The following is a 12,285-nucleotide window of genomic DNA, read 5'->3' as shown; positions in this document are numbered from 1 at the left end:
AACAGTCGTGTGAGGTACGTACATAGAGCAGCCTGTGGCGTAGATGGTGCTGCACTGTGAGGTACAGAAAAAGCATCAAACCCTTCAGCAAGTGTCAAAGATATACCTCGAAGAAGCGCCCAGAGGATAGCGCCGAGAGGCGCAGCTGTAGCGCAATGTGAGGTACAGGCAGCGGGAACACGGGTGCGCGGTACCTGCAATACACCTGTGAGGTAGCACAGGAAGCCTGTGTCATACATGGTGCAGCTCTGAGAGGTACGTGGGTAGCACGGTGGCCTCCAGTGAGGCTCAGGCTTGAGGTAGAGTTTCACATGGACGGTGTACTCCGAGGACAACGCTGATAGGTGCTGCAGGAGTGCTGTGAAATACAGCGGGAGCAGCAGGGCCAGGTCCAGGTAGCTGTCCTGTGAAGTAGGTACGTGGAGCAGCTTGTGGCTCACACAGAGCGTGAAAAATGAGTAGCACCGTGAGGTAGAGATTGTAACAAGGCAACCTCCAGGGAGGTGTATGATAGAGGCCGAGTTGTGTAAAGACGAATTACGCAGAAGATAGAGCCGAGAAGCGCAGCAGTAGCACGCTGTGTGAGGTACAGCGCAGATGTGAGGTATATGCAGTAGTCCTGTGGGCTACGCACAGGGAGCCTGTGCTGTGACACACATGATGCAGCACTGAGAGGTATGGTTGTTAACACTCAGAGGATAGCGCCGAGAGGCGAGCAGGAGCAGCGCTGTGAGCAGCAGGGTCGTTTACAGGGGCAGCACTCTGAGGTACAAAGGGTATAGCGGGTGAGGTACGTACACTGTGCAGCGAGGTACACAGAGTGTGCGGCACGCAGCCAGTAGCATCTCTGGGCTCTGTGAGACATGATTTTTGAGCAGCTGTCAGAGCCTTTGTCAGTCTGTCTGGAGCTCTGTCCGTGTGTCCTTCGCCTTATCTCTTCCAGTCACCTCTCTATCTTTACCTCCCATCAATCAAACATCGTGCTTCGGGCCCCCCTCTCTTCTCATGTCTCTGTTGGAAACTGTCTGCTCCTCGCTCTGTCTCTGCCTCTACACCCCGTGGGCTCCTCTGTGTGTCTCACTACCTCGGGCGCCCCCTGTCTCGCGGTCTTATTTACCATTCTGTGCCTCGAGCTAAAGCACCCTGCAAACACAACATAACCCTACACAATTAACATAACGTAACCTAACATGACATGGGTATTTGTTAAGCACACGTTCACCTTTGGGTATCTTGGCGCTGAATAACAGATGTTTATTGTTACCCAACTCGATGAGACTCATTTTCTCGTCCTCAGAAGGATGAAATGCTGAGTGGACCCGGTCTACTTACCTCTGTCTGTCGGTGTCTGACAGTGCTGTGGGTCTCTGAGTGTGAGTAAACTGACAGTGTCTAACTGTATGACTGTCCCGTGAGTCTCGGAGTGTCAGTAAACGGTCTAGTTACTTACCTCGGTCTGTCTGTGTCTGACTATACTCAGTGCCTGACTGAGCTGTTGGTCTCTAAGTGTCTGTAAACGGTCCTCTCTAGTTTCCACTGTCTGTCTCTCAAATAACGTCAGCCCACCTTCAGGTGTCTCTGAAGCACCTCCAGCCATGCCTCCTTTCCTCTTTCTATTCTTGCTTTCTTACACCCTCATCCATTTCCCCATCCTCCCATTCCTTGGTGCATTTCTTCCTTCTTCCTCCTTTCATTCCATACTTTCTTTTTTTCCTGGTCCTTCCTTCATCCCTTCTTTAATTTCTTCTTTTCTTACCTTCAACCCTTCCTTCTGCTTTCCTTCCTCATTTCCTTTCTTCTTTCTATTCATCCATCATCCACTTCCTTTCTCCCTCATTCCTTCTTCTATCCCTTCATTTCTTCCTTTCGCATTCTTTTCTTATTTCCTCCTTCTTTATCCATTACTCATTTAATTCCTCATTCCATTACTCACCTTCCTGCCTGAATTTGTTGCTGTCTTCTTTGATGCATTCCTTTCTTTATACCTTTCTTTCTTTTAAATAGCACAGTACAAGCACATTCTCTTTAGTTTATAAAGCTGCCTCAGGCCCTCAAATGACCCTACTAATGGTAAAGTTTGAGTTTACACACATTTTCTAATTTGAGTTCACTTTAAAGTTGCTGCCATAGGCTTCTCAAATGTTACAATATGTTATATTGATTCGCAGAGCGCACTAATCAGGTGAGGTCTTTGATGTGCTTATGTGAAGAACTAGGTCTTCAGCTCCTTGTGAAACTCAAGTGAGGAGGTAGCTCTAATGTGTTTAGGCTTGTGGATGTGGGTGGAGGTCAAAAAAGGAAGTGGGTGGAGCCACTGGAGGTTGTGGACGGAGCCGGGGAAGTGGATGTGGCCTCCTAAAAAATGTGAGCACCTGCACTTCATATTTTACAAATTAAGCACTGCACACCGAAAAGCGGAAACCACTTATACAGTAACCACAATAATCCACCTCCAAATTGTTTTTTATCATAACGCTGAATTGAGTTACCTTCCTAAATGAGCATTGCTTAAGCCAATGGCTCTGGCCTATAAATGAAAGAAGCTCTTAATTTCAACACTCAATAACTCATTATGCATGCTCTCTCATTCGACCTTGAACTCTTGAACTCTTGAATTCATGCATTCATCCATTGACTCGATTTTCAATTCACTCCCTTATGAATGAATGATGAGATTTATAGAGCACAACTATCACACCGTGTGGGCATCATGGCGCTAAAGCAGAAACGAGACAAGAGGGGAGAGCAGTGGTACGATTCTACCAGATCAGATGAGTGAGAAAACTAAATTGTCACACTCCCTTTGCAGCCAAACCTCCTGGCTTTCTCAATGCCAGGTTTTACAAAGTCTTGAATTCAACGTGAAAATCCACATGACTAAAATATTGCGCAGCACACCTATAGCAATCCTAGTATTTGCAAAAATTATGCAAAAGTCATAAGGGAATTGTTTTTTTTAGCTTTGCACACCTCCCAGACGTGATTGACTGTTATGTCAAAGTGAAACATGCTGTAATTCAAAAGCTAACATAATATTAGATTGCCATGCCAAACAGATGCATCTTTCTCCGTATTTCCTGAAGAAAAATGAAAATTGCACACAAGTGCACAAGGCACTGTGTAATCTGCTAACTAGTGCCGCTCCACCCCTTGAGACAAATTCCTAAACCTAGATATTTGTCACACTGGTGCTCCTGGCACTGCTCTGGAACAAATTCTCATTCTGCTCATGTCCAGCTGAAATTACTTTTTACGAGTAACTTACCCAGATGGTAGCATTTTAAAGTAATAAGTATTCTGTTACACGCTTCTGTAAAAGTCATTTGAATAGGATGTAAAAAAATGCTCCCCCTTTGATTAAAGTAAAAAAAAGTTTTAAAAGTCGAAAAGCATTTCTTGCCTGCCAAATTTGCCACAAGTACAAACCTGTTGCAGGGTTTGGATGGGGGTGCAAACCATGAACCCGCGCTTATTGGTGGGAAACGTGCTGCAGAGTGGCTGTACATCGAACAGAAAGGGCTCAGCGTCAGCTAAGGGGCTTCACTAAATCACGCTATCAGGACAATCATCTCAGAAAGTCGAACCATATTTTCAGTTATGTCAATTTCCCCTTACCCCAGCTCTACCACTAATCTCTTATCCCCTGCCTTCAGCAAGTAGCCAGCTGGATGGCTGGGTGTGAACTCAACGAGAACAAAACTGAAGTTATGCAGCTGGGCAACAACTTCTGTAGAAATCTCACTAGCCCTCTACAGTAAGTTGCCTTCCTCACAAAGCTTGATAGAGAGTCTTGGGATGTAGCTGAACCACCAAACTAAAAAACTTGCTGCCAGTTGTTACGGCACCCTGAGACTGTTAAGGAAGGTTCTTTTGTAGGTGGCTCTATGTGTGGGTGGCTCTGTCTGTGTGAGGGTGGCTCTGTGTAGGTTGCTCTATGTGGGTGGCTCTGTGTGGGTGGCTCTATGTGTGTGTGTGGGTGGCTTTGTGTGTGGGGCTGTAAATGCAATAGGTCATGCATTTGCGAGCGATTAAGCTATTGGCAATGTGAATGACAATGCCATTTATTTATGATTAAAAAAAAAAGTCATGAGCAATGCCAATAGCTCTACCTTTAATAATGCCGAGACCATTGCATTGTAAATGCTTGTTAATAAAACCCATACAGGCATTTCATTTGAAAGCACCACTGACTAGTCGCAACAGCCCCCCGCCCCATCCTTTTTAACCCCCAAGAAGTGGAAAAAGCTATTTTGGACACCACAAAGCACAAGGCACCTGGCCCTGATGGCGTCCCCGCTGACTTTTTTATGTATTCACCAAAACTGTGGGCAAAGGTTTTGACAAATGTGTTTAATGCAGCTAATGGTAATCCAGTACCCGCCTCATGGGCTACATCCACTATCGTCCCTATTTTTAAAAATAAAGGCCAGCGGGATGATCCCGCCTGTTATAGGCCTATATCCCTCCTGGACTCAACTGTAAAAATCTTAGGCCGAGTCCTTCTATCTAGATTGAGGGAGAATGTGGAGAGCTGCGGCGTGCTTGCCGAGATACAATATGGCTTTAGAGAAAAAAAAGGGACCATTGAACAGGGCGTTAATTTGCATTTGCTTATCTCCAAATACACTGTGGCCAAGGAGGGGTCCGTGTTTCTTGCATTCATGGATCTCTCCTCTGCCTTCGACTTGGTCAATAGATCAAAGCTGTGGTTGATCCTGTTGGAGATGGGCATTGATGAAGCCCTGGTTGCGTTCATGGCCACTCTGCATCAGGAGCTCTTCGCAGCTGTACGTGTAACTAATGATGGCAGACGTACGCCCCTATTTAAATCCCTAAAGGGGGTACGGCAAGGCTGTATATTAGCCCCCTTGCTCTTTATCATCTACATCAATGGCCTGGGCGCACACCTGCGGGGGCAGGAGGCCGACGTCCCGTATGCAGGAGGTGCCCAAATCCCGGCACTTCTGTATGCGGATGACGCTGTGCTGATCGCTCGCACGGGTGTCGGTCTCCAGCACCTCCTGGACGCCTTCGGTTCATTCATGGAGCGTCTGGACCTTAAGGTAAATGTATCTAAGTCTCACACAATGGTAATGGGGCGCGAGTGCAACAAAAAAAGACATAAAACATTTTATTGCAGGGGGGACCTCGTCTCTAAGGTATCCACATTCCCCTATTTAGGTGTACTGTTTGACCAGAAAGGGTCTTGGGGGCCACAGATAAGAGCAAAGAGGTTAGCTGTAATTAGATCGTCATCAGCCCTCTTGGGCTTTGCTGGCAAGTTGGGGGCTAGGCCTATGGAAGCCCTCTTAAAAATCTATAAGTGTAAACCTGTGGCCATTGCGCTATATGGTTCCGCTCTGTGGGGGTATGTAAATTTAGATCTAATACAGAGAGCAGAGAATAGATTCATCAGAAACCTGCTTTCTGTACCACAGTCAGCCCCAACTTACTCTATCCACAAAGAAGTGGGCCTACCTTATCTGTCAGATACATTGAGCATGTCCCCTCTGATCCTTTGGCTGAAAATGTGGATGAACGAGGAAGTTTCCCTGAATCATAAAATCATGCACGATGTGCTGTCTTTGGACAAATTTAATAATATCCCATGGCTGGCTTATTTAGCTAAAACATTTACAGACCTGGGACGTCCGGAGCTTTTTTCCTCTCCAGAGAATATCAAGGCACAGGATATTGACTTTATAAAAAAGTCATTTAGGGAAAGGAAGGAAGCATGCCGAGAGGAACGTGAATTGGTGAAACCATTAGTAAGGGAACATTGCCTTCTGGTTAGCTCATCCTCACATGGTCAGCGACTAGCTGCCGCCTCCCCCCCAATCCGGCACCCAATACCCAGGAACGTGGACACGAGACGTCTTTACTTTTTGGAAGGCGGGCGCTAGTCGCCCGGCCGTATTTATTAAAGTATGAAATTAAAAAAGGTTTTTTAATTGCATAATCAACAATTAATACAAAAATCAGCAGGACATTTAGATACACAATTCTTATCAACAAGTTTGAGAGCCTGACCTTAACAAAACTCTAATACATGTTGTTTCCTAACTTAGACTAAACATCCTAATCTTGATTTTTGTACATTTCTGGCCATATGGCAGGGTCACTACCGGTGTCAGGTCCTACAAGCTGCGCCTCCCCTATAGATGTGCGCATGCGCAGTGTTACCCCGGGAATTGCCCGGTCTACGCCCTGAACTCCATTTACCCACTAAAGGAGGGCCCTTACTCTGCGCCGGTGGCGTCATGAGTCCACGCGCGCGGGGTGGCTACCAGCCTAAGGAAAGCGTGAACTACTCCTACCCGCACTCCTTTGCTTTGCAGCATCCATTACCTTGCCCCTGGAGTTTTGGGAGTGGCCCGCAGGCCCCTCCCCCTGGGCGGGAACCTCCATAGGATGATGCCCGCCCCCTCAGACCTCAAATATGTGCTCACCGATAATGACCTTACCGCATGCCCCATACCTAATAAATACGACGACCTATGGGAAAAAATTCTAAAGGACAGCTACACTGGCTAATAAATAATAGTATCAACGTATAGCTACAAAGGGAAAAAAGGCCTAAAGAGACTTGTATCACATATAATACACTTCACACATCGTTTGCTAAAAGGGGAAAAATTCCTAAACAAAAGCATCACAAAATTTACCAACAGTTCCATCTCTACTACCCTGTGAGACCTGTGGAGCGTACCTCCAAAACTTACCATTCAGCCAGACATAAGAACTGCTACAAGACATTTTGTTCCAAGGGGATGGTGGGTGGGAAAATAAAGAAGCCCCGAGCGCGGGGCACACCGTTTCAGCGAGGGAGCGTCCAGGGACAAGGGGGTCTCCTGGGCGCTCCCCACCTCTTTATTCCCGAGGGGCCAGGCGGCCCCTCCTATAGCCCGCCCCCCCTGACCCGGACCCACTACCTAGGATCCGGGTCAGGGAGGCCGCCGGCCAATCGGCGGTGGGCCGCGCCCCCCAGGGCCCGCCCACCGCCGAGTGGCAACACAAGAGAAAGGGGGGGTCGACGGTCGCCGCGCCGCCATGCGTGCGGGGGGGCCGAGGGCCCCCCCTTTTCACATGGTCAGCGACTAGCTGCCGCCTCCCCCCCAATCCGGCACCCAATACCCAGGAACGTGGACACGAGACGTCTTTACTTTTTGGAAGGCGGGCGCTAGTCGCCCGGCCGTATTTATTAAAGTATGAAATTAAAAAAGGTTTTTTAATTGCATAATCAACAATTAATACAAAAATCAGCAGGACATTTAGATACACAATTCTTATCAACAAGTTTGAGAGCCTGACCTTAACAAAACTCTAATACATGTTGTTTCCTAACTTAGACTAAACATCCTAATCTTGATTTTTGTACATTTCTGGCCATATGGCAGGGTCACTACCGGTGTCAGGTCCTACAAGCTGCGCCTCCCCTATAGATGTGCGCATGCGCAGTGTTACCCCGGGAATTGCCCGGTCTACGCCCTGAACTCCATTTACCCACTAAAGGAGGGCCCTTACTCTGCGCCGGTGGCGTCATGAGTCCACGCGCGCGGGGTGGCTACCAGCCTAAGGAAAGCGTGAACTACTCCTACCCGCACTCCTTTGCTTTGCAGCATCCATTACCTTGCCCCTGGAGTTTTGGGAGTGGCCCGCAGGCCCCTCCCCCTGGGCGGGAACCTCCATAGGATGATGCCCGCCCCCTCAGACCTCAAATATGTGCTCACCGATAATGACCTTACCGCCACAGGCCAGCATTGTTAACCGACGATCTGGCCTCCCCCCTCTAGCCCCTACCTAATGACACCCTCCTACTTGCAAAACCCTCTAGCCAGGCCCAGATATTGTCAGACCACAAGACATTCCCCTCCTCTGTTAAGTGAACTCCGTCCTTCAGGTAGTACTTGTCGCCCCAGATGCACCCATGAGGTATTGACTGTAACACGGGGGCTCGAAACAACTTATCCAACCGTGTGTTGATCCTCTTTACCGAGTGATTCAACGCCCTGACCGAATGTCCCCCCCGCCACTGCAGTCGAGGTATGAGTTGTGACCATACTAGTGTGCAACCCGGGCAGGTCCTGGCCATCCAACCCGCCGTTGAGATAATCTCCTCGATCAGAATGCGCCTACCCAGTGTTGCCAGATCATTCTCCCCAAGGTGAAGTATCACCACTGACGGTGGAGATTGCCGGCGTGCTAAAAGCCCTTGGAAGAATCCCCTAAACTCGTGCAGACACAACCCCCCTCTGCCAAAGAACGTGATGTCCAACCCTAGTTGTGCCGCCCTTTTCCCCCTGTCACCTGACATGAAGACACATTCAGCTCGTTTTACATAGGAGTGACCCACAATCCAAACACTGTTCTTCATTGTTTCTTGGCTGCCGCTCCGTGCTGACGTATGTTGCTGATGCCCGACGACAAATTCCTCCCCTGCGTAACAGGTCTGAGAAACTGTAAGAGAGCGGAAACAAACCAAGCGTGAGTGCCATGTAATCACAGCATGTCAATCCGTACATAACGTTTGTAGCAATCTGAGGACCATCTCCCAATTGTCTTCACTCTCTCCACTGGGAGGCCCCCCGCCACCGCCTCAGTTGCTGCCCCAATCCTAAAGGAATTAGAGCCAAACTCTGTAGGGTCAAGACCTGCTTTCCTGACCCCCATCTCCAACACCTTCCTGAATTGATATCTGGTCAAGGGGCTCCCGTCGGCGTGACAAAGCAGTGCCTTGCCCGCTGGGCCCTCCAACCGTCGGTGCAATAATTCCACGTGCCTCACTGGGCAGCAAGGGTTGGCAGGGGCCCGTTGAATAACTATGGTGTGGCCCCTAGACTCCTGGTCGGTCTTTGACTTCTGAATAGTGACCCACATGGTGTCCTCCCTTATCGTCACACTAGCCCGTTGCAAGCCGCCCAGTAGGTCTGACTTAGAACCTGCCACAAGTTCGCTAATTCTCAGCGCCCCATAGAATGCCAAAGAGAATGCTGCCCTAAAAAGAAGCACCTCCCACTCCGAGCTACAAACAGTGTCCAGCGTGCCCAGTAAAGCTGTCAGCCGGGCCAAGCCTATGGGCTTTCTCTTATCCTTCTGATGTCCCTGAATACGGCGCCATCCCCTCAACGCCTTACGTATCAGAAAGGTATTAGTGGGATCCCGGACGCCCCTAGCTTGGGCGAAGAATGACACCGCTGCCCTATGTCTATTCGCCGCTGCCACTGAGCGCCCCTCTTTATGCATCCATTCTAAATAGGCTGCAAAGCCATCCTCCTCTGCCCAAAGCACTTCCCATTGTTGCCCCAAAAAAGAACAATAAGACAAAAACGCCCCTTCGTAAGCCGTCTTGGTCCTGGGGGCTAGGCTAGCGACCACAAGGTCCTGTAATCTGGGGCACCAATCTGCCAAAGTACTGCTGGGAAGTGTGCTGGCGAGGGGTCTGCTGTGGGAAGATGTTCCCTGAAAACCTGCATTTTGAAGCGAGAGAGGGAGTCAGCTGCATTGTTTAGAACACCAGGGACATGTTTGGCCTTAAAATTGACATTCAGTTTAAGGCACTGCAGAACAATTTCTTTGATCAGACGAAGTATGAAAGGACACCGCGCCCCCTGCTGGTTGATACATTCCACCACCGTCATGTTGTCTGACCAAAACACCACTGATTGGTTACATAGGTGTTCGGGCCAGACCATCAGTGCCACCCATATTGGGAAGAGTTCAAGGAAGCCAATGTTGCTGGTCAGACCCCATGTCCTCCATTCTTCCGGCCACTGTTGAGCGACCCACCTGTTCCCTAGGATGGCGCCAAAGCCCACACTACCGGCCGCATCAGTCCATAGGCCCAACTCCGCCGATGTTGTGAGCGGGCCGGGCCAGACCACCCTGCCGTTAAAATCCTCCAGGAATGCCATCCAAATAAGCATATCCTGGCGAATTTCAGACGATAGCCGAGTGCGGTGGTGCTTTTCCCTCAGCCCCTTCATCGCTTGAGCAATGGAGCGAGAGAAAGGGCGAGCCATGGGGATGATTCTCAGCGCGAAATTCAATTGCCCTACCACCTCCTGTAGTTGCTGCAGAGTGACCTTCTCCTTGCGGAGGCATAAGTGCAGCGCTGTTTTGAATTTGTCCACCTTGTCCCTAGGTAATCTAAAACATCCTTCCATTGAATCAATCTCAATGCCGAGGAATTCCAAGCAGGTGGTCGGGCCAACAGTCTTCCCGGGCGCAAGCGGGACCCCAAAAGCCCGCATGAGCACGCAAAATTCCTGCAATGCCAGTGCACACTCCTGAGATCCCGCTGTACCCAGGAAGAGGAAATCATCTAAATAATGCATGACCCGCTGATGACCCGTCACTTGTCTCATGGCCCATTCAAGAAAGGAGCTAAACATCTCAAAGTAAGCGCAAGATATAGAACAACCCATAGGCATGCATTTGTTAATAATAATAATTAAAAAAAAAATAATAAGTAGAACATATCCCCAAAAGTGAAACCTAAAAGATGCTGATCCGCTGGGTGGACTGGGAGGAGGCGAAAGGCTGATTCTATGTCTGATTTCGCCATCAGCGCCCCGGGTCCCGTGGCCTGTAATAAGTTAACAGCCTGATCAAAAGAGGCGTATTTAACACTACAGACACCCTCGTCAATGGCATCATTCAGTGACGTCCCCCTAGGTGCTGACAGGTTATGGATCAATCTGAATTGCCCTTTCTCTTTTTTGGGGACAACTCCTAATGGGGAACACACAAAATTGGGTACTGGCACTTCAGAAAAAGGGCCAGCTATCCTGCCTAATGATAGCTCCTTGTCAATTTTGGCGGCCACCACAGCCGGATTGTGCTTGACTGACAATTGGTTTCTACAGTGCGCGCTGCCTGTGTATCCCGCGGCCGGGATCCTAAAGCCTTTAGAAAAACCTTCCTGGAGTAGAGTGGCCGATGTGTGGTCCGGGTATCTGTTCAACCATGGAATCATTGCCACCACATCCACTGGAGTGGGGGGGCCTAACCTGTTTGTCTGATAGTGGCTTTCCCCTACCCCTCTGACCTGTGTTTCCCTGCTTGGACCTACAGGCAGTTTCTGGATGAGAGGGGTGCCCACAGGAGGAACATGCATGTCTAAACTTACACGCGGCCCTTGTGCAGGTGCGCCTATTAAAATCCCAGCACACCCCTTTTTTCTCTGGCCCACTGGCCCTAAACTTCCCAGGTACCTCACTCGTTTGAGGGGGCCGAAAGGGCTGTTGAGGTCTAGAGAACACCTTGACCGAACCGAACTGGGGGGGAGGTGCAGTGTCTGAGAACTGTTTGTGCCAAGCCATGGAATCTACCGTGTCCCATGCCAATGTTCTATTAAATTCCAATGCCTTCCTGAAATTGACATCATACCCTTTCCATGCCTCCCCAGAATACTGTTCACTCCACCCCACAATCCTGCTCGAGTAGCATGCCAATGCTGCCTGCAAATCTGGAGGACGCTCAGCTTTAATAGCAGTGAATACAGCCCACGCTTTCATCCAGTTGTTGAGAGTTTCCTCAACCCTAAATCTAGCACACTGCACCCTCCATTCGCTTGGGAGCATCCACTCTTTCAGTGTTTTTACCTGCTCCATTTCCCTATTATCTAACAACAAAGAATAAATATAAACGTATTTGTCCGCCCAAATCATCTCTTTCACAGCTAATGACACATGCTGAGCCAAATTCTCGCTCCTGGAAGGTAGAACACCGTCCCCCAAGAGCGGCAATGCCACTTCCTTACCAAGTGCGGGCACCGGGGGCGGCTGCCCTTTAACTCCGTCCAGCTGGGGAACACTTGGACCTGCAAGGGGAGAAGATATTGGCAATGCAACACTGTCGGCGACCGCTGCCGATCTGATTTTTTCCACGAACCTCGCCGCCTCTGCTGCATGGTCTGCCGAATTCGGGAAAGCTCCCCCTCTTTGGAGCCATGGCATCAAGGCCGTTATCTGGGATAACAATTCAGGGGGCATTGACTCTACATTACCCCCCGGGACAACAGGTACCACTGGGGTTATGCCCTGTGGTCCTGGCGCAGCTGGCAGGGCGGGTGCCGGGTGTGGCAAGCCTGTACCCGGGATTGTGGGCACCGGTGGGGGAGCAGGCCCAGCGTCTACTGGTTGACCTACAGGCACCGGCACCACGGGGGCAAGGGGTGTAGGCATAGGTATATGCGGGGGAGGGACGACCGCCGGCGGCACGGCAGGTACCGGCTCTACTGGCCCTGGGGTAGGGGCAGCATCCCTGGGTCTCTTGGACTTAGAC

This window comes from Lissotriton helveticus, chromosome 3_1 (genome assembly GCF_964261635.1).
Source record: "Lissotriton helveticus chromosome 3_1, aLisHel1.1, whole genome shotgun sequence".
Lineage (NCBI taxonomy): Eukaryota > Metazoa > Chordata > Amphibia > Caudata > Salamandridae > Lissotriton > Lissotriton helveticus.
This window is presented reverse-complemented; position numbering follows the sequence as displayed.